At 39.0% G+C, this 24,500-nt stretch overlaps 2 pseudogenes; one reads left to right on the top strand and one right to left on the bottom strand.

Moving 5' to 3' along the window:
- Positions 1 to 13,932, top strand: part of LOC120779543 — a 28,967-nt pseudogene extending 15,035 nt beyond the window's left edge.
- A 7,908-nt stretch (positions 13,933 to 21,840) lies between these two features.
- LOC120779542 lies at positions 21,841 to 22,851 on the bottom strand (annotated as a pseudogene).
- Positions 22,852 to 24,500: the final 1,649 nt, after the last annotated feature.

Below are 24,500 nucleotides of genomic sequence, written 5' to 3'. Positions count from 1 at the left end.
GAGAAGGTCGAATCTTCTATAAGAGTGTAGAGCTGCTGGCGTATGCTGATGATATTGACATCATTTGCATTAACAAATGCGCCGTTAGTTCCGCTTTCTCCAATATAAGTATCTCTTACCAACATTGCCAACACTCATTATTCTCGTCCTGCTATACGGTGAAGAGGCATGGACGATGACAACATCTGATGAAAAGTTCTGCGAAAGATTTATGGTCCTTTGCGTGTTAGCCACGGCGAATATCGCATTCGATGAAAAGATGAGCTGTGTGAGTTATACGACGACATTGACATAGTTCAGCGAATTAAAAGACAGCGGCTACGCTGGCTAGATCATGTCGTCCAAATGGACGAAAACACTCCAGCTCTGAAAGTATTCGACAGAATCCCTAATTGGCTTAGAATCCCTAATTGGCGTCACCTTGCGAAAAGAAGAAACGACTGGCGGGTAGGTGTTAACTCGGCTATAACTGCGTAAGCATTTTTTTCGCCATTAAAGAAAAGAAGTTATGACACTTTATAATATATATTTTCGGTTAATAGCGGTTTGTGGACGTGGCAGTGGTTCGATTATGCCTATCTGCGAACTCGAAATTTTGTTTGTACGGACGGAAGGACAGACAGACAGTCACCCGGATTTCATCTCTTCTCGACATCCTGATCATTTATATATATACATAGCTGTATATCTATCTCCTTTAGTTTTAGGTGATGCATACAACTGTTAGCAGAAGAAAACTATATACTCTCTAGCAACAGGTTGCAAGGGTACAATAAAAAGATTTTACAAAATCCATAATCGTTTGATGATTTATGTAAAACTTTTCAGAATTTCTCGTCTCTTTATAAATACCCGGTGTGTTGTGACTCTGTGTTTTAAATGCTGCCGAAGGCCGCAAATGTAAAAAGTAGTAAGACACTAAACTCTGGTCGGATGGATAGATCATCGACTAAAAATGTTATGGAGGGTATAACTCTATAGCAAATATTTTATTTATCCTTTTCTTTTCTGTCTTTGCAGTTTCAGGACACCATAATTATTAACACATCACGCAGTTTACCATAAAAGTTATGTCTTTGAATTGATAAAAAACTAGTTTATAACTAGGTTTGTTCTAAAGAAATCTTTATTTACATATATTTTAGGTATTTAAAAATAGAAATAATTCAGCAAATCAATTTGGCATTTTAAATAAATGTAGACAATTTACTTATTACTTAATGGGAGAAAAAATTATTCACACACTTTCATTTGACAAGAAGAATTATCTATATCTATATATAGTATGTATGTATATATAAACGAATTGCTATTCGTTAGTCTCGCTAAAACTCGAGAACGGCTGAACAGATTTATCTTATCTTGATCTTGAAATGTTCGTGGGGGTCTAAGGAAGGTTTAAAAGGTGAGAAACATTCTCCTTTTCTTGTAGAGTAAATTTACACTTTATTACTATTCAATAAAGTTCACCATAAATAACAATCACTCACTGTTCTCTAAAGCGGATGTCAAAGTCCGCACAAAAAGCGAAGCGATAATATTGGGCGAGAACGTGCGATGAACCGCTGCATGGTTTCTCATATGCAATCGCTCGAAAGATGTCAGATCGCAAAAAGGACAATTATTGACAATTAGCTTACGGAATCCGGTTTCGCGTGTTCGCGCGTCGAAAAATCGTCATCTTTGTTTATTTACGCGCCACAAAACAAAACAAAATATTTTTTATCTGAAAGCTTCACATTAATTAACAGACTGTATTATAACTGTGTGTGTCTTTCAATATCAAATTGAAACCTTATAAATGGCAGTTTTTCTGGGAACCTCTGTTTTAAAAATAAGCAACATCATGTGTTCTTAATAGAAAATAAGAATAAAACTTCATTCGTACAAAGAAATTTTTTCATTATTACGGATTCCTTTTGTTTGTTCTTTTAATTATCGATTGAGGCAGTACAAAATTTGTCGGGTCAGCTAGAGTATCATATTTACATCACTGGCCATTAAATTACAACAGTCGTAAACTGTGGTTTGGTTATCGTTTATTCTCAATGCGCGAGTGTTTGAAAGCTCTGATCTTTATTTACCGTTGGTGCCAGGGAGTGAGTGAGTGGTGTTAAGTAAGCGAGAAATTTTATAAATTTGATTAAATACAATTTACGACGCCGAGGAAAAGACGACCAGACTTAGGTCGTCGCAGTTAATCAAAAGTGCGAGAGCTATCTCAGGTACTAGCCGCACTGATGACCAGAGAGAAACAGATCAAGAACATAGTCGTATTGCTAAGTCAGAATTGCGTTATTTATTGAGTGACGGTAAAGTAGAAAGGCTTGGAATGCAACAAGCTCATGCACATCAAACACAACAACAGCAAGCACGACATAATGAAATTGACAGAATCCGCAGTCGCAGTGCTCCTGTGATTCTTGAACGAACTGCATTTCGCTAATTGTTGCTAATAATTGTTTCGCAAATCGGTAACAATTGGAAAAAATAAAATAATATGTAAATATTTTAAGACGTTAAAATACACATTTGAGTCTACTGGATTATGTTGTGCTTGAGGAAAAGTAAAATTGGTACAATTGGTCCCAAAACCAGATCCTAAACGCTCATTAGTTTCTTGGATTGGAAATGTTAAACATTTTTTGGCCAACATTCAGAAATATAACAGCTGTTTCCAGATGACATCATTTGGCGCTACACATATTAAATATATTAGAGAGTTTATTTTAATGAATCGAACACGGCAGACAGAACGGCACGTCCACCGTCGACAAACATTAACAAGTCTGTTCACAGTCTGTCAAACTGATGATTCTTCAGATGCTCTAGGTCGCTTCTGCACAGTAATATCTAAATCTGTCAGCGATTTCAATTTATTTTTTATGATACATTGGTTTGTATATTAGGTGACGATATATATATTACTATATTTAAAATATGAGTTTTGGATATAAAGTGGTTATATTTTACGGTTATCATGCACTCACATTGAAACAAAATTTGAGTTTTCGTACTGTACTGTAACCTTACACTTTATTACGTAACATTATTATATAATATAATATATATATCCATATGCATGAATAAAGGAATTTTTGCGAAAAAGAGGAATTTCAGCGAATTGCCTTGTCATCACATGGCAGCGCTCCATTTCTTCGTAATTTTTGGTAAACAAATGAGGTTCAAACGAGCGTAAAATGTAATTTTTAAAATAAAGTTTTTTTAAATATAAAACCTGCTAAAAGTGTAAGATGTGGATTTATTTAAAAGATTCTAGTGTAATTTAATTAATTTTAAGAGAAAAATGTGAATAAAGTGGGTTTAACGTGGTGAAATAACTTCTTGAAAAGTTCGAATTTTGCGATTTTTTTAACTTTAAGGTCGAATATCTCGTAAACTGAGCGTTTGCGGTACCTATATTTTTTAATCAGGAGGACTTCCTCTTTCCAACGGTACCTTCAAATCGCGGCGCCAAAGAAATCGGAATTGTGCCAAAATTGGGAGCGGTAGTAGAGCAGAGCTAACTAAAACTTTCATGTGCTATACTACATGCTAAACATGCGAGAGCCTAACCTAACCTTTACCTAACAAAACTCCGAGCAGAGCAGAGCACATCACATTGTTTTGCTATGGCTCTGCTACGGCTCCCGATAATTCTAGAAATTTTGCTGCTACGGAGTAGTAAATGAAAACCCTGATTTTCCCCAGTTTCTACATAAACTTCTGCTGCCCCCAGACTAGAAGAACGTTTGGGATTCCCTTTAATTTTTCTTACGATTTCCTGTTCATTTATCAATTTTGGCATATGATTTGTTTTATTTATGTAAATTTAAAAATATCTTTCTTTCGTCTTCTGTAGTTTTTTCTAAATATCCATAACGCAATTCCGAATGTCGAAAATTAAATGCAAAACTATAAATTTTGAGTGAAGCTTTCATAGTGGTAACGAACACCTTTCCAAATGCTTCCGTTATTGCTTTTTCTCGGAACACTAGTATAATTTTTAATTTAATGGCTTGACTGGGAGTTGTTTGAATAATTTTGTCCCTCACATAAATGAAATAATTTGTAATTGTTGTAAATTTATTTATAAATGGAAAAGGAGTGTTCTTCAAAAACATATTTTTTAATACTTCAGACATGAGGGTAATGTCTGATACCTTCTACTAGTTTCTTGTTATGAATGTTGGCATATTACCTCCAGCCAGCCTAGTACCTATTAAGTAGTTAAATATCAATTCACCCCTTTCTTTGATATCCGTGTTGACCTACACTGTGTGATGCGCATTGGAGTCGCATCCAAGTATAATCTAGCACTTACATGCTTCGGTGTTCCGTATCAGCTCTTTCATCACCAACGATGGTTTTTTATCTTCTTCCTACGACATACAGCGTGATACTAGCCAGTCCTGAGTACTATACCTGTGTAAAATAAAAACATTACTTGTCCTCATTTTCGCGGTTGTCCTGCTTAAATTATAACCAGGTGTTCTCAATCTGCAAATACGTTCTCCATTAAGCTTTAGCACCTGAATGAGGACAATGTCAGGCTATCCTGCCGCCATGTGGTTAATTAGGGCTGGAGAAGCTTTTTTGCTGTGATGGAGATTAATTTGAGGAAGACGCATTAATTTTTGGCTTATCTGCGTCTGCTTGAGAGTCGCTCAGAAGCTCTCTCTCAGTGTAAAGTTAAAAGAGTCTGTCTGATAACTCAGACCCTGAAAAACACTTACCTTCCTCCACTTTTTATTAGCAGTTCTATAAATTATTGTGTCAACAGCTGAAGATACTGCTGCGGGGTTTTCGAATGCATTGACGAATCTCCATCCCCCAATCGGCAGATTTGTATTGCAGACTATATTGAGCTGCTCCTTGCTTTTGGTCGGGATGAATATGCTCTTTATCTACCGCTTCTGGCTTGGTAAACCTCTGGTTATTGCGGCCTTGTAAAGCTGGACTGCCTTTTTAACTGACCTCTGTCGCTTGGCTGCCACTGCTGGCCATATGCCACATATATTTAATAGCACCCAAGAGAGGTTGGTGTTGTAAAAGTGTAAAAATGTAACACTGGCGCATCACTGTCCAACTGTGGATGAAATCTTATATCTCAGGAACTAGGGTGTGTTCGTTGTGAAGTTACTGCGTCAGTGTTGCCTTTGATGCGAATCAAGTTCTACGCGAAAATTCGAGCAACACTAGCGTAACAAACGCATCATAAACATTTTGAATGCGCGATAAGATTGAGGAGGAATTGTAAGTGCATTGTGTATTAAATATTATATGTTTGAAATGATATATTAATGAAATAATTTGGTATGAGAGCAAACCACTCCTTTATACTCCTTGAAAATTGAACAGAAACTGCGTCTCCTATACAACACAACTTTAAATATCATCTGATTAATTTACGACCAGTATACAAATCAAACACTAATGAATATATCAGGATAAAATTCCACTTCAAAGACCCAGATACCAAATATCTGGACCACAGTACATTTGGCTGATCTTACGACGCTTTTATTAGCTTCGCCTGTATGTTTACATGTGTGTACCTTTTTCACTCGTACTGAAACTGAATGGCTCTGACAAAAGAATCAACAGTTTCATAGATACTGAAAAATATATACAAGTATAATAAAAATGATTAAAACAATTAAGGAAAGGCTAAGTTCGGGTGTAACCCAACACTTCATACGCCTGCAACTTGCCAGGATCAAAGCCAAGGAAATACTTTCAGGTACATAAGGTTTGTAGATTATATGGAGTATAGTTTTCACCCGAATTTATCAATTTGAGGCACAAAGATGTTATTAGCAAAATACGATTTAAATTCAACTGGTTATGGGGCTAAAGAAATTATTGATTCGATTCAATCCATTTTTGACATACAGGTATAATATTTTTTGGAAAGGATTCATGGGAATTTCTACAATAATTTGTATTTGTAATAGAAACTTTGATCCACATATTCGGTATCTGCAGACTTGAAAAGTTTTCGTCTTATTTGGACAATTTTTGGTCACAAGTTTACCTGTCGAAATCGAATGATATCCCTGCCAACTCTTTTTACAACGGTTTTCTTAAAAAATACTAAAAGTGCTCTAAATCACTAATGAAATGCTTGATCGTAATCGGTATCAAATTTGGGACGATGGGGCCTAAAATTAGCGTGTTATTTTCAATATTCAAACTTCTGGTTAGCTTGTTCTTTTATTCAAATGTTGTCTCCTAACCAGAAAAAGTGGTAGCATTTATCTGCTCTTCTCAAAGCGTAAGTGGTGGGAGTTGTCCAGCGGATTTTTATTTACCGTTTCTGTGATAGTTACCTTTTTTTCAACAAAATTTTTGTACTATTTATTATTAATCGTTCAAATTTGCTAAGCTCAACGCTGAATAATTCGAATGGTTTTTTTTTCTAGTAGGAGGAAGCATCGAAAGCCGGAGTGCGGGACTTTAATCCGCTAAACCTAACCTACTCCCACCCCATGTTTTGTTTGCATTTGTTTATTCGTGAAAACTGGAATATTCATATTTACAAGGTTCAATGTGAGCATTTAGGTAAGATAATGTTGCCTAATAATTAGCAGCATTTACATCGATAAATAAAAACGCCATAAAAATATGTACCAAACGGCAACATTTTCCCTTGGCTGAGTTGTAAACTAATCTTACATCTTTTTTTGTAAACAAATCTTAAGTATTTTGGCTTGTGATAAATGAAAAGTAAAATTTCGACATTTGAAGTCCAAGAAACCAAAAAAAAAATCGCAATTGATTTTGCCTTATTTAAATTATTAAACTTTTCCGTAAAACAAATTAAATGAAAAGAAAATAATTTGCTTGCTAATAGCAATTTTAGCGAAACTAGAAAAAGTGCATTAATTTTAAGATTTTGTTATTACACTGAGAATTTCAGTCAACGCGCTAGGATACTACGACGCTACTTCTGCATGCGGTGCACAATCTTCATGCAGTGCCATCAACAAAAGTATTAGAAAAATATATTTTTTTAGTAAAATGATTCTAAAATATTTTTAGTTTGCAGAATTTTTTTTGAAACTTAATTATTACTTCAAATAAATTTTGAACTCTGATTTAAATAAAAAAAAAAACTTATTTTGAATGAAAATAAATTTCGGAAATTTGGTTTCTAAAAGGTTTTTTAAAATTGTTGTTGTTTTTGCTGGCATTCTTATGCTGTCAGTGGGCAATTTATGTTCTATTCTGAGTTAAAATTTTGGTAGAACCCGGGTGATCTTGTCTCTTGTTTGAAAAAGCTAAGTTAAATTGTTTGAAACATGAGAAAAAAATTTTAATGTATTATTACGAACTTAAAGAACGCAATTGATGTTGCAGGAAATATCAAAAATGCACAATGGGAAGCGTTTCAATAATTCTACAGCAACTCTGCCGAAGCTGGGGTGCTGGGATCAGAAGAGCCGGAAAAACTTCAAAGTCGTGATAAAAACCGTTATCGTGAGAAAAATTAAAGAAAATTCTGCATATTCAAAGACTCACTCAGCATGCTGGAATACGTTTCAGCGACGAAACTGTACACTGAACACTTAGGAGTAGCTGGCTATAATGGGCGAACTCCAAAATAAAGCTTATAAGTGAAAAAAAAATAGAAAGAAGCGTTTGATCTGCAAAAACGTTCGTAAAACTCATGGTATCGGGGTTTGTCGAATGTAATTTTAATTATGAAAAGAAGTTCAACATATTTGGATCTAAATGTGGCAACAATGTTCGGCGAGTAGTAAATTCCAAAATGTTCGGCTAACCACGGGGTGAAATATACTGTGAAATATACTGTGAAATATGCAGCTTATCTCTGATAAAATGGATCACTGGTAATATATTCAAATATGTTGATAATTTAAAAGCGCGGATAAATTTGCTTTGTGAATTTTTCAATTTTTCAAAATTCAACAATTTCAAGCGAAATTTAATTAATTGAATATATTTACGCGAAATTAAAAATTTAAGATACTAGGTGATGTAACATGTTCAACATATGAAAGTGAGAAGGCGAAACATCCCCTACATAGGGTTGTGCGCTGGGTTTGGGACCCGCCACATAAAAAAACACCCCCAATGAAAGGTAGCATCCAGCCTTCGGATGAGAGACCCCCTTTGATGGCGACCATGGCAAACGAACTAAGGACTACGAAATGAGGGCATGCACCTGGAATGTAACGGTCCCTTTAATTGGGAAGCCGCGCCGCTGCTGGTTGCCGCTGCTGGTTGATGTCCTCGTGAAAATAAAGGCTGACATCACCGCCGTCCAAGAAATGAGATGGACGGGACAAGGACAGAGACGAGTTGGTCCTTGTGGCATTTACCAGTGGCCATATAAAGGAGCGTACGTTTGGTGTTGGATTCGTGGTGGGAGAGAGACTCCGTCGCCGAGTACTATCATTCACTCCTGTGAATGAACGTCTAGCCACAATCCGCATCAAAGCAAGGTTCTTCAACATATCGGTGGGACCAAAGATGCCTTTCTATGAGCGCTTGCCACCACCACGTTGCCAAAATCGTGCTTAGTGACTTTAACGCCAGGGTGGGCAAAGAAGGTATCTTTAGCACTGAAGCGGTTGGTAAATTCAGCCTCCACGACGAAACATCCCCAAATGGGTTGAAGCTGATCGACTTCGCCTGGGCCTAAAATATGATTATCTGTAGTACTAGATTTCAGCACAAGAAAATAAATCAAGCTACCTGGCTGTCTCCGGATCGAAAAGCCACCACCCAGATCGATCATGTTGTGATAGACGGAAGACACGTCTCCAGTGTTCTAGACGTGCTTACTCTCCGAGGTCCTAACATCGACTCGGACCACTATCTTGTTGCAGCCAAGATTCGCACCCGCCTCTGTGCATTAAAAACGCACGTCAACAAACACAAGGAAGGTTCGACGTCGAGAAGCTGCAATCACAACAGACAGCCGAACGATTTGCTACTCGGCTTACACTCCTGCTCTCTGAGAGCACTCGTCACCAACTCGGTATAAGGGAACTGTGGGACGGCATTTCAAACTCCTTACGTACAGCTGCAACCGAAACCATTGGTTTTCGGAAAGTACAAAAGAACAGCTGGTACGACGAGGAGTGCCGTGTCGCAGCGGAGAGAAAACAGACTGCCTACCTCGCAACGTTACGATCGACCACAACACGTGCGGGATGGGATAGATACCGAGAGTTGAGGAGGGAAGCGAGACGCATTTGCAGACAGAAAAAGAGAGAGGCCGAAATGCGTGAGTACGAAAAGCTTGATAAGCTGGCCGACAGGGGTAATGCTCGAAAATTCTACGAACAAATGCGGCGGCTTACAGAAGGTCTCAAAATCGGAGCATACTCTTGTAGAACCCCCAAAGGTGATCTAGTCACCGATGATCAGAGCATACTTAAATTATAAAGGGAACACTTCTCCAGCCTGCTGAATGGCAGTGAACGCACAACGCCAGGAGATGGCGAACCCTATTTCCCAATCGATGACGATGGAGCAGACGTTCCATTGCCCGACCATGAAGGAGTTCGAATAGCAATTACCCGCCTGAAGAACAACAAAGCGGCGGGGGCCGATGGATTACCGACCGAGCTATTCAAACACGGCGGCGAAGAACTGATAAGGAGCAGGCATCAGCTTCTTTGTAAAATATGTTCGGACGAAATCATGCCCAACGATTGGAATTTAAGTGTGCTCTGTCCAATCCATAAAAAGGAGACCCCACAGTCTGCACCAACTACCGTGGGAAAAGCCTCCTCAACATCGCATATAAGGTTCTATCGAGCGTATTGTGTGAAGATTAAAGCCCACCGTCAACAAACTGATTGGACCTTAACAGTGTGGCTTTAGACCTGGCAAATCAACAACCGACCAGATATTCACCATGCGCCAAATCTTGGAAAAGACCCGTGAAAGGAGAATCGACATACTCCACCTCTTCGTCGATTGCAAAGCTGCTTTCGACAGCACAAAAAGGAGCTGCCTTTATGCCGCGATGTCTGAATTTGGTATCCCCGCAAACTAATACGGCTGTGTAAACTGACGTTGACTAACACCAAAAGCTCCGTCAGGATCGGGAAGGACCTCTCCAAACCTCCTGCTTCTGGAGAAAATAGTTAGAGCTGCAGAACTAAATAGAGAAGGTACCATCTTCTATAAGAGTGTACAGCTTCTGGCGTATGCCGATGATATTGATATCATCGGCCTCAACACCCGCGCCGTTAGTTCTGCTTTCTCCAGGCTGGACAAGGAAGCACAGAAAATGGGTCTGGCAGTGAACGAGGGCAAGACGAAATATCTCCTGTCATCAAACAAACAGCCGTCGCACTAGCGACTTGGCTCTCAAGTCACTATTGACAGTCATAACTTTGAAGTGTTAGATAATTTCGTCTATTTGGGAATCAGCATTAACACCACCAACAATGTCAGCCGGGAAATCCAACGCATGAGTGCTCTTGCCAACAGGTGCTACTTCGGACTGAGTAGGCAATTGAAAAGTAAAGTCCTCTCTCGACGAACAAAAGCCAAACTCTATAAGTTGCTCATAATTCCCGTCCTGCTATATGGTGCAGAGGCTTGAACGATGACAGCAACCGATGATTCGACGTTACGAGTTTTCGTGAGAAAGGTTCTGCGAACGGTTTATAGTCCTTTGCGCATTGGCCACGACGAATATCGCATTCGATGGAACGATGAGCTGTACGAGATATATGACGACATTGACATAGTTGACAATTATAATTAGAGTGCTAATTAAAGAAAGTGGAGTTATAGCGAAAAAGAGAAATTTCAGCGAATTGCTCATATTTACTTATTATCATATGGCGGCGCTCCATTTCCTCATATATGTTAGCACATAAATGATGCTCACTACGAGTGTAAAAAGTGATTTTTAAAAAAGAGATTTCTTTTTTTGTACTTATAAAACCTTCCCCCTGCGTGTAGGGGGGACCCCCTTGGGTTCGGGGTGGAAACCGAATATACCCGTAGTAAGGCATGCCTGTCGTAAGAGACGTCTAATATCCTGGCTACCAGTCCAGAGCTGTATGGAAGCTCAACTGGTAGTAGCTTCGGCTACGAGGTCTGACTGGAGACTTAATTCTGGTACCACAGGGAGCAATAGCCCTTTGTGGAGATTTGTGGTGGTTGTGGTTAAAACCCAAATGCGGGAGGAACTGACCTGTCACTGTCTGTCACAGAACTGTCAGTTGAATGCGGAGTTGCAACAGAGGAACTCCAACAGGCAACATAGCTCCCACTCCCACTCTGACTTGGACTCCAGAGCAAGATCGAGGAGATAGTTGCACTTATGAATCGGGAACGCATATCGATAGCTGCTGCGATGTTTTCGTAGAAACCACCTTGCAGCCACCTGCTTGGAGCGGAACCGCCTCCTACGAGCATCAAGAGGTCTTTCCTTGGCTAGGTCGACGACATCGTGTTGGTCGATCTGCCTGCTCTGTATGCATGCTGATTCGCATGCAGGGGTGCAGTTATAAGAGCCTTCGACCTTAGACTCCAAGATCTTTTCCATACTCTTTAGTAGGAAGGGAGTTAGACTAATCGGTGTAAAGGATTTAGCCAGTGAGTAGTCTTTCCTTCCCACCGTCGGTATAAAGATCACCTTTGCTGTCCTCCACCTCACTTCGTGCATTGCAGTCTGTACTCCCCCATTCAGTGTCGTGAGGGTTCACCAGGGCTACTTCCATACTTGCGAACACTATAGGATCGGTTCAATGATGAACCGGTCTTCATCTGCCCCGTCCCTCGCAATACCATCTAGGTCCTGAAGTCCCTCTAAAAGCTCTTGCGTAGAGGGTAGCACCACCTCTTGCACGGTCGGCTCCACAGCTGGGACTTCCACTGTGGCCTCCGCGTCTTCCTTTTCCGTAGTCTTCGGCTTGTATGGCTTCATGACTACCTGCTAAACTGATAGCTCAGACGGAAGCCCTCCTTCCGGATGAATTTTTAAGACTCGTCGTCCTCCATTCTGCTGTCGACCACTCGTCAGGCCAAGGTATTGATCCCTCTGTTATAGTTTCTGACGAGCCCCAAAGCAAACTCGTAAGGTTTTCCCTCACATATTGGGAGGAGAACTGTGTCTCAATAATTGTGTCCATAAGAACGTGTGTATTTTAATATTTGACAGATGGCACTTGCAGTCTGTCGCGCTCTATGTGTTCAGAGCGTGACAGTTCATTGTCGTACGTTCATGTCGTGTCGATCTCTATGTGTTCAGCACATAACTGTCAAATCTATTGCCATTGTCAAATCTGTATGTGGGCACATTTTGTCACAACATCCCATTGTAGATACATACAAGTACGGACGTAGGCGTTGGCGAACGTCATTTGCGCAAGGTGATAGCAGCAGCTACCGCTCGCATCATCCCGGCTGGAAGAATAGCGGAAGTCCGCCCCAATTTTCCAGCCGAAGCAGCCGTTTTAGCTAATGAGCGCGACACCTTACGCCATGCCGATTCCGGGGATCCTCGAATAAGGGATCTCAATTTGGAGATTCTGCGTATGGTAAATCAACATAAGCGGACGAAATGGATAGAGCACCTGAAGTCCTTTAACCTCTCCACCGGTGTGAGTAAGCTTTGGGCTGCTGTCAAAGCTTTGGCTAACCCGAAGAGACACGACGACCGAGTTGAGGTTCAATTCAATGGTCATGTCTCTTCGGACCCGAAGAAGTGCGTGAGCTACTTTAGCCGGCAGTTTACACTGCACCCTTCGTTAGACAAAGCCAAGAGATGTGTTAACCGACGGCTGCGCAAAATGCCAAACGACTGCGCGCTATTTACTTTCACCGATGAGGAGGTTCAGAGTGTAATCAACAAAGCTAAATCTTCCAAATCCATTGGCCCTGATGGAATCAACATGCTAATGTTAAAGCATCTTGGCTCGACGGGAGTAAGCTACCTCACCAAGGTCCTCAAGGTTTGTCGCTGACCACTCTTCAAATACCCGATGTGTGGAAAGTCGGAAGAGTGGTCCCACTACTCCAACCTGGGAAACCCGCCAACAAAGGGGAATCTTATCGACCGATAACTCTCCTCTCCCCAGTAGTGAAGACACTTGAGGCCTTGCTGCTACCACAGCACTTAGCGTCATAAACGCTCAGATAGTTAGAGGCCTCAACCAGAAGCCACTCTGCGAGAGAACGATCCTCGTAGCGTTGGACTTGCCAAAAGCTTTCGACACAATCCACCACACAACGCTATTGCAGGACATAGAAAAAACCACGCTTCCTCCAGGGTTAAAGAGGTGGACCATGAACTGCCTGAACGGTCGTCAATCATCCGTACTATTTCGAGGTGAAACATCCAAACTGAAAAGAATTAAACAGGGGGTTCCGCAGGGTGGTGTCCTCTCCCTGCTACTGTTTAATTTTTACATCTCGAAACTCTCGAAGCCACCAGCGGGGGTTTCCATAACCTCGTACGCAGATGATTCTACGATATTGACGACGGGCAATTTAATCGATGGGATGTGTTCGAAGGTAAACAGCTACCTCTCCGACCTTTCTCGTTTCCTCACTGCACGTAACCTCACACTTTCCCCTAAATCCACAGCGACCATTTTTACGAACTGGACGAAGGAGTATAGACAGACTTGAGCTTAATATTGAAATCGTTGACGTGAAATTTCCGACTGTAAATAATCCTAAGATTTTAGGTGTAACTTTCGATAGTCTATGCTCTTTCACTCCCCATACGAACGCGATTATTGCCAAGGTACAGAGACGCCACAAAAACCCCAAGTCGCTATTTGGCAGCACATGGGGAATAGACAAAGAAACGTTGTTGGCAACATACAAGGCAATCGGCCGGCCGGTCCTCAACTACGCAACACCTATATGGTCGCCTGGATGCAGTGGTACGCAGATGAGGAATCTCCAGACCTGCCAGAATACTGAACTCCGTGCCACGACGGGATGCCTTTTGATGGCTCCTATCGAACACCTACACAGAGAGACGCTTATGCTCCCGGTTAAGAAAAGGTTATGAAAGAAAAAGTTACTATAAATCGAGAAATTACAAAATTAATTTAGCGAAATTTTGAACTTTAAATGCATAATTCTCTAAAACTAAGTTTGCGGCGGCTATAATTATATATTTTCTTGTATATTTACCAGGTGTCGGTCCAGGTGTCGGTCCGACCAGGGTTATTTTTTTGAAGTTCGCCAACGCAGAAACGATTTTTATGCGGAAAACTAAAAATGTGTTCTTTATTTCCAGTCTTGTGGGTATTATTTACGCTGGGATTTAGAATAGCATCCCGCGATTTCGGGGTTAAAATGGGTATGTGCGGATAGAGGAGGTCCTCCATATCAAGAAAGTATATATGTATATACAGTTGTCCACAAAAAAACAGGAGTGACCACGTGAGAAAAACAAATTGTTAATTTTCATTAACAAAAATGTTTTTTTGTTTCAAAATTTTTGCACAATGTAATTTGCTAAAGATCTATTAATATTTCCAGATTTCATCTATTTCAATTAAATATAAACAAAATTTTATATCGCAGTTTATATCAAGTAAATTAAAAAATTTGTTCCACAAAAAAATAGGAGAATTTTATGTAATACCAGACCGTTCTATAATTTTAATAAATAATGCTTCCAAAGTTTCAGTTTAAAATAATTAATATTTCGTTGAATAACCTCGATTTTTTTAGCCCAGCATTTATTGGTATTCCTTTCCAAGCCTCTTTCCCTACTTGCCATAAATCTTTCGAAGTGGTTGGTTTCTCTTCAGCTACTTCTTGATAGCTGTCCACAAGTTTTCAATGGAGTTGAGGTCAGGAGACTGAGCAGGTTACCATATAACCTCAACTCCGTTGGCCCCAAACCATTTTTTTGCGCACTTGCTTGTATGTTTAGGGTCATTATCCTGTTGATATACCCATATCTCTTTGGTCCATGATGCCTTCAATTAAGTGAATTGGGCCAACACCACAATGTGAAAAACGACCACATAACATGATTTGGCATCGTTATGTATAGCGGTTTTTATGGTAAACCGGGGATTATATTCTGAGTTAGTAGGACCTCGGTCAAAGTTCCTAGAGCCTGTACTACCAAATAACTTAACTTTGGATTTGTCTGACCACAATATGTTTCGCCATTTAGACGCGGGTTAGGAGCCATGCTCTTTTGCAAATTGTATGTGGGCTTCCTTGTGCTTCTTTTTAATGTGGGTCTTTTTCTTGGCCTTCAGGCAAATAATTTGTTATGCCCGAAATGCCTAAGAACAGTTTCAGTATTAACTGACAAATTTAGTTCGTCATGGATGCTCTTGGCTGAAGCAAAAGGATTAATTTTGCAGTTGCGTACTACATTGTAATCGTCGGCAGTGGATGTTTTGCGCTTTCATCTACGAGTTTCATTTTTGTTTCTATATTTTAAGGAATTTGCTATCATTTGAGGAGAGCATTTTACGATTTCTTGGATTTCTTTATAAGTTTTACTTAGTTTTCTGAATTTTTTTTGCTGTTTTCCGCTTTTCCTCTGTACAATGATTTCCTCTACCCACTGGAGAAAAACCTAATGAATAATTAAAATAATAACTAATTCAAATTGCTGCTAAATTATGGAACTATACCTACTTTTTTAATTTAGTGAAAATTTTTTATGTTAAGGACTATTTTGAAAACGAAATGTCTAACACTCCTATTATTTTGTGGAAAGCAATAACAAGTGTCTCCGAGAACTAGCAAAGCAGAAGTAGAATAGCAATAATCACAATAAAAATTTGTTTTGTATTTTAATGCGTGTGTTTTTAATTTATGTATATCGTTGTTTCGCGTCATTTACATGTGATTTAAAAAAGTTATGCAGCCAAACATATTTTTCATATTGGCACTCCTATTATTTTGTGGACCACCGTATATAGTTGCCGCTGACTAATGATGTTTGAGATATTTGCATTTAAAGTTCAAAAATTCATTTTAACCCCGAAATCCGGGGACACTATTCTAAGATTTACGCATTTATTTTATATTATATAGTGCAAAAATAACTTTTATTCAATTATTTTTTTCACACAATAACAAAAGGGTTGGGGTAAATTTTAGAATAGCATCCCCGGATTTCGGGATTAAAATGGGTATGTACGGATAGAGGAGGTCCTCCAGATTAAAAAAATATACACATATAGTTGCCGCTGACTTATGGTTTTTGAAATTTTTTCATTCAACGTTCAAAATTAGACTATTTATAATGCGTGTTTTCCCATTTATAATGAATTTTGTAGTTATATTTTTAACTTTTATATCCACTAACACTTCACTAATTCGTTTCTAACCATTTATTTTATAATAAATAATGCAAAAATAACTTTAATTCCATATCAAACTTTAGTTAAAATCCATTTATTAATAAAATAAGAAAATGGTTGAAAACAAAAAAAAATTTATGTTACCATATGTTGTAATGGAATAAAAATACGAAAAAGAAAGATTATGACGCCATAAGTAAATTCATTATCGTGTAATGAGTAATGCGAAACCTAATGTATACCTATCATATTTTACAGAAGAACCAAAAGAAATAAAGAAAACAAATAATACTCCAATGACAGGATATATATAACACATTAATTTTCCGCATATAATTCCTTTCGGCGTTAGCGGCCTTCGGCCGCGCTTCAAAAAAAAATAACCCTCGGTCGGACCAACACCTGGGCTTGCTCAGTTCTTTTGCGTTGAACTCCTGTTTGCGTTGGCGGCCTTCGGCCGCGCTTCAAAAAAAATAACCCTGACCAATCCAACACCGGGATTTATCAAGATAATGAGATTTTGAAAGGTTTTACATTACTCATTACACGATAATGAATTTAGTTATGACGTCATAATCTTTCTTTTTCCTTATTTTTATTCCATTACAACATGTGGTAACACTAATTTTTTGCTTATTTGCAACCATTTTCTTATTTTATGAATAAATGGATTTTAACTAAAGTTTGATATGGAATTAAAGCTATTTTTGTACTATTTATTATAAAATAAATGATTAGAAACGAATTAGTGAAATGTTAGTGGATATAAAAGTTAAAAATATAAGTAATAAATCCTATTTTAAAGTTGATTTTTAGAACTTTAAATGCAAATATCTCAAAAACCATAAGTCAGCGGCAACTATATATGTACATACATATACATATATATATTCTTAATCTGCAGGACCTCCCCTATCCGTACATATTCGTTTTAACCCCGAAATCGGGGGATTTTTTCTAAATTGCAGCCAAATAAATAGTTAGAAACGAATTAGTGAAGTGTTAGTGGATATAAAAGTTAAAAATGTAAGTGTAAAATTCATTACAAATCGGAGAAACACGCTTTTTAAATAATTGAACTTTAAATGCAAATCGGATTTCGGGGATAAAATGGGTATCACTGGAAAGGTGACGTTCTCCAGATCACGAAAATATATATATATATAGTTGCCGCTGACTTATAGTTTTAAAGATATTTGCATTTAAAGTTGAAAAATTGATAACTTTTACATTGGTAATTTGTATATTGTGAATAACTTTTTCACTTATATTATGCACTTTTCACTTACGAACACTTCACTATAACGTTTCTGTATATTAATTTGTTTAATATTTGTTGTAAATAAAGCTTTATTTTAATTATTTCCGCGCCGCAAAATCTCAAAAACCATAAGTCTTCAGCAACAATATATATATACATACTATTTTTTCTTGATCTGGATGACCCCTCTATCTGTTCATACCCATTTTGTCCCGAAATTGGGTGATGCTATTGTAAATCCCAACCGAACCATAATCGTGCCATTAAGGCTTTTAAACAGCGAAAACTTCTACTTTAAACCAATACCCATTTTATCCCCATAAATCCAGGGAGGGTATTCTAAAGCAACAAGCCCACACTTTAAATACGTATTTCACTGTTTTTATTTTGTGTTAGAATTTTTCACTTTCTATTTTGCGAATATACTAAGCTTATTAATTTGATATACTCTTAACATCGGCGACAAGAACGTATACAATAACATAAAATCATTTAGAACATTCGCTTGCCCGCTAAGTCCATAGTTATATTGGCACTTAAACTTACACAAATTAAGGGGATGAGATTTCACAATTGCTTTAAATACAATTATTGAACACTTGTTAAATCATATTTTTTATGTACTGTTTGAGAAATTCAATGTGCACACTATCGATTTAACATATTCAGTGTATCGATGCACAAGTGCTTCTTTCATCTCAAAGTAATAACTAATTTGTTTTACTAGGTTCTGTTTATACCAGAAGGATTTAACTCTAATATTCGGCAATTTCAAGTTCAATTTTAAGTCTGGCCATGTCTAGTGTTTACAATAACGGGGCATCTCGACAGGATAAGATTTATGTTATACTAACTGTATTCCGGTGCCTATTGCCTGTGGAGACTCCCTACTGCTTATGGAAAGCAATATATGGAATACTAATTAGTATGCCATATATTGAAATCAATAAGCTGACACTTCAGCAGTTTTCATTTCTAAGAGGCAACATATCCCATTTACACATATACCGACGGCATTTTCATTTGGGTAATATTAAATTTAGTAGAGCGAATATTATGGCGGCTGTGTTATATTAATAAAATGACATAGATTTTCAAAATAATATTTTTCCAAATAAATAAATATTTTGTTTAATATTGTTAATGTACACAAAAATTATGGGGGAATGTTTACTTTAGTATCCCATTTTGAAGAGGTTTCGCGCAAAGGAGGAGGGCGCTGGGGGCTTGCTACCCCCCTCATTTGAAAGGTAATGAATGGAGCTTTTGAATAATAGCACCCTTCCCCCCTAGGACTACGGGGGGCTCTAGGGCAGCCTCCTGAAAATGGTGTAAAATCGTAGTTTTTCCAAACAATTTTCACTAATTATTATAAAATGTATGTATTTTTACGCATTAGAGTCACTCATGTTTAGTATTTTTATTATTTCAATGAATTAAAGAGTAAATCCACTTTATTTAAATAATAAAAACACTGAAAATTAAAAATTGCGTATGTATCGGTAATACCAAGATAACCCAACCAACCATTTATACAAGACCCTGAAAAGTGGGCAATATAATACGTCCATATAGCGAAAAATCGCGCGATTTTTCATTCCAAATTTTCGTTATATGGACGTATTTTGTTAATACTTTCAACCTTCGATTCGAAAAGAGTCCTATGTCTTTTATTTATTAAATTGTACATAAAATTGCAACTTAAAATTCATAATTTATCATTAATTCAATTAAACATATTTCAAAGAATGTGTGTGTGTTAAGTTGGTTAAATATTTTGCAATCAGTGCAACAAAAACTTCAAGAGAAGAGAGCCATTGTTTGAGCAAATGTGAAAAAGTGCGTTTGTTGCTTATTATCTAAAGAACAAATTACTTACTTATATCTAAAGAACAAATTAACATTTAACAATAAATTTACATTTAAACCAAAGTTTAATTCATTGGCTATCCGTGCTATATAAATTTAAAAAAATCCGTGCACGCATTTAAGAGGAATAAGCAGTGAAAATGAGATACTAAAATAAACCCAACCCAAATTATGCAAAATGGGTTGGGAATGAGCGACATCTTAAATTTAATAAACGTATAAAAGCATAAATCGAATTATCATTGCTCATATCAAATTTATTATTTTAATTGGTATATACAATTTATGCAATTATTATCATAGTCCGAAACTATAAAATCTTTTTTTTTTACAAGAAATACATTTGTAGAAAAAAGTATATTTCTCCTTTTTTTATATTCCATATAAATTTTTTTCATCCATATAAAACTTTAAACAGTTTAATTGCTCAAAAAATGCGCTACAGCAGCCCGATCCTACCTACCCGAGGGAGTTTCGCAAATGTAAAATAAAGTTTTCAAGAGCTCAAAACATACGCTTCATCAGCTCGAACCTACCTACACGACGGCTTTTCGCACATGGTTATGCTGTGATAACAAATGGCCACATAAGATTTACGAGGCATCTCGACAGGATAGAATTTATAGAATACTACTATACCTGTATTGCCGTGCCTATTGCCTGTGGAGACTCCACATTGCTCATTGCTTACTAGATATAGAATACTAACTAGTTTGCCATATATCATAAGCTATAAGATGTCACTTCAGCAGTTTGACAGCGCTGTTTTCATTTCTATGAAAATTTCGAGGAGGCAACATATCCCATTTGCACATATGCCGACAGTATTTCGGTAATAGGAAAAGTAGAAGAGCGAGTATTAAGACGGTTGTGTTATATTATAAAAATAAAGTACATTTGCGAAATAACATTTTTTCAAAAAATTAATATTTAGTTTAATATTGTTAATTGACAGAAAAATTATGCAAATTGGGTTGGGAATGAGCGAAGTCTTAAATTTAATAAACTTATACAAGCATAAATGATAATATTATTGCTCATTTTAAATTTATTATTTGAATTGGTATATAAAAGTTATGCCGCAATTATTATATAGTAGTCCAAAAATATGACTTCTTATTTATCCCAGAAATACATTCGTGAAAAAAGGGATCTTTATCCTTTTTTTATTTTCCACATAAAATATTTAAGGAGTTCAAGAGCTCAAAACATTCGCTACATCAGCTACCTACTCGACGGCATTTCGCAAATGATGAAATAAATTTTTCAAGAGCTCAAAGCATGCGCTACCTTAGCTCGAACCTACATACCTTACGCATTTGCGCAAATGATTATATTATGATAACAAATGCCCACATACAGATTTGGCAATGGCAATAGCAATACGTTTGACAGTTAGTATTCTATAAATTCTATCCTGTCGAGATGCCCCGTTAGCGGCGGCCCCGTACCCCTACTAATTAGTATTCCATAAGCAATATGGAGTCTCCACACGCAATACGCAAAGCAAAACAGTTAGTATACAATACATGTTTGCCTGTCGAGATGCCCGTAAGGACTTGTGTTTAATTTCCGACTCGATTTATGAAAGTGTAACTTAATACACACCACTTATCTTTGGCTGTCGTTTTACGATTCAAATATTTTTATTATAAATTCTTTTATGTTTTTGCAGTTCCCGTTAATGTAACGGGATCATTAAAAGTGCCCATACACGACACAGGGGCGTTCGATCGGTGTGAATTCGTTTCGCCCATACACCATGAGATAAAGAGATGTTCAACTCCTCTCTCACTGGAAGTGAGAGAACAATTGCTAAACGTTAAAACCACCAAAACTTTGACAGTTGATCGAGTTCAGGAGGTTTTGACGTTTAGCAATTGGAAACGAGCGATGGCCAGATTGAAACCTTACCAAAAAGATATGTAAACGGAGGGATTTGTTGCATCGTTCAAGACCACCTATAAAAAATGTAAAACAATGAAAATTAAATAAATTTGTGAAATTTAAAGGTATTTGATGAAACGTTTTGTAATTTTAAGCATCATAGTTTTATTTTCAATGGAAAATGATTAAAAACATTTAATGATTGAGAGCTAACAAGCTTAAATCCTATTATTGGGTATTGAAAGGACAAAAGTCAGTTGTTATAATATTCTTTAAAAAGATGTAAATAGTTTCTCCATATAATAAATAACCACTATTTAGTAATTTTTATTCATACTAAATGTTGGGTATTGATTGATTGATTAATACGAGGAATGCACCGCGACCTTTGGTCTATTGTGCCCTCTCCTAACCTACATAGACTCACCTAGCCCCAGCGCAACGATGAAGTTCAATAGACTTCTGGGCGCTAGTGAGGCTATGCGATCCCTATCCGGAAGCATTGATCCGAGGGCCTTAGTCCTGCGTCTACAGACTGCTGTGCAATCAATCAGCAGGTGCTCCTGAATTTCAAGCTCCAAGTCGCAGAACCGGCAGTTAATGCAAGAGGATAGGCCCATGTTGTACAGGTGCCTATTCAGCTTGCAGTGGCCGGTATACCATGCGACCAGTAGCCTGAGTTTGTTCCTGGGGAGGTTTATTATAACCTTGAACCTGCTTAGATTGTATCCTCCCATTAGCAACTTGGCATGTCTCATACCACGCGTTTGCCGCCAATGCTCCTCTCTGCCCACTCCTTCTTCCCTGCGAAGTAGCTCCTTTATGGTATGTGGACCTACCCCAATAAAGGGTTCCGGTCCCACCATCTTGGTGGAGGCTGCGGAGCGGGCTAGCTCATCCGCCAGTTCATTACCGGCTATACCTCTGTGCCCAGGCACCCAGATTAGGTGTACCTGGTTACGTTCTGCAAGGCTGTTCAGCCTCTCCCTGCACTCCTGCACTAATAGCGATTTGATTTCGTAAGAAGATATCGCTTTTAGCGCCGCTTGGCTATCGCTGAGAATGGCTATTCTCTCATTGCGATAGTTGCGATGGAGGTTTATTTCTATACACCGACTTATGGCAAAAACTTCTGCCTGGAAAATGCTTGGGAACACTCCCATGGGTATGGAGAGCTTAATGCGTGGGCCCGCGATCCCCGCACCGATTTCCTCCGACATTTTCGATCCGTCGGTGTACCACCTTAGCGTACTATTCCTTCAGTTCGAGGTTGGAATCATTCCACTCGTCTTTGTTGCCGAGGGTGACCTTAAACTTCTTCTTGAAGTTAACTGTTTTGGTAGTGCTGTCCCTCGGGAGGAGGGCTGATGGTACATCGCCACTTATCTTTTCCATCCTCTGGGACGAGATTATCCTACCTTTGCCCCACCCCTCTGCCGTTATTTGCAGAATTGTGTGCTTGGCCACCTGACCGATAACCAACTGAAGCGGAGTAAGCTCCATCAGAACCTCCAGTGCTGCCGTTGGACAGGTACGCATTGCGCCCGTCATGCAGAGACAGGCTAGCCGTTGCAGCTTCGATAGCTTGGTCTTAACCGAAGTCTGCGACGCTAGTGAGGCCCAGGCCACCGCCCCGTATGTGATTATTGGTCGCACTATCATGGTGTACAACCACCTGAGGATCCTTGGCTTATAGCCCCAGGACTTGCCCGCCAGCCGGTTGCACACCATTAAAGCTTTTGTTGCCTTGACCAGGGTCAGGTTTACATGCTGATTCCACCGCAACGTAGAGTCTTGCATTAACCCTAGGTATTTGACACTTCCGGTCATTCCTATCTCTCTGCCCCCAAGTGTAAGGTTCCTGAGACCGGGTAAGGACCTGCGTCTCGTAAACGGCACTACGGTCGTCTTGGAGGGATTGATGTTTAATTCAACCTCTTTACACCGCATCTTCGCCAGGTTTAGACCTCTTTGTATTAGGTCACAGAGAGTATCTTCGTATTTGCCTCTTGCTATAATTACAATGTCGTCCGCATACCCTTGGCAGCGGATCCCATTGTTCGTTAGCAGTACTAACAGGTCGTCTACAACTAGACTCCATAGAAGGGGTGATAACACACCTCCCTGTGGGCAGCCTCTTGTTGTGCCAAGACGAATCCTCTTGTCACCTACTGTGGTCTCAGCAACTCTGGTACGCAATAGAGATTCAATCCATCTGCGCACCGGTGCTGCCACTTTCCTTTTCTCCAGTGCCTTGGCTACACTTTTATTAGACGTGTTGTCAAAGGCACCTTCGATGTCTAAGGACGCGCAAAGCATCACCTCTCCATGCTCCAGTGAACTCTCTATTTCAGAGGTTATCTGGTACAGAGCAGTGTAAGTGGATCTACCCGCTCTGTAGGCGTGCTGAGCCGCATGCAGGGGTGCTCTCTTCAGCACTGTTGACCTTATTTCATGGTCCACGATCTTCTCCATGGTTTTTAGTAGGAAAGACGTTAGACTGATTAGCCTGAAAGATTTCGCCAATGAGTAGTCTTTCCTACCCACCTGCTGTAATAGCGCTGGAAAAATACCATCCACTCCTGGAGACTTGAATCTCTCAAACGAGGCCATTGCCCACCGGATCGAGTCCGCCGTAAAAAGCCGTTTGGCGATACTCCAATCCTCGCGGGATGGCCTGTGTTCGATCGCAGGTAGACACTGGTCTTCTCGAACCGTCTCCGGGAAGTTCGCCCGCAGAAGCTCCGTCGCTCTATCCTCTGCGCTGGTCGTGAATGTCCCATCTCCTCTTTTGATTGCTAATACTGCGTCGATGGTGCCTCTGGCCAGAGCTTTATGCAGCCGGGCCGCCTCTGGCGTTGAGGTAACGTTCTCGCAGAATCTCCTGAAGCTAGCCTGCTTTGCAGACCTGATCTCCTTATTGTATAAAGTGAGATAGCTCCTATATTCCTCCCAGACCCCCGTACGCTTCGCTTTGTTGAATAGTATGCGTACTTTTTTCCGGAGGTCTGATAGTTTCCTGGACCACCAGGGACTGTTTCGCCTGTCTGTGGTCATTTGTAGGGGGCAGCTGCCATGATAAGCGTTAATGACAGACTCGTTTAGCTTAGATAGCCTACTCTCCAAGCCTGGGAATGACACGTTGTTATCGGTCTGCTCCCCCCTGCCCAATTCCTCACCTAGTATAA

This window comes from Bactrocera tryoni, unplaced genomic scaffold, assembly GCF_016617805.1.
Source record: "Bactrocera tryoni isolate S06 unplaced genomic scaffold, CSIRO_BtryS06_freeze2 scaffold_11, whole genome shotgun sequence".
Taxonomy (NCBI): Eukaryota; Metazoa; Arthropoda; class Insecta; order Diptera; family Tephritidae; genus Bactrocera; species Bactrocera tryoni.
Note: the sequence above shows the minus strand (reverse complement) of the source record. Positions and strands in the feature narration are given on the sequence as shown.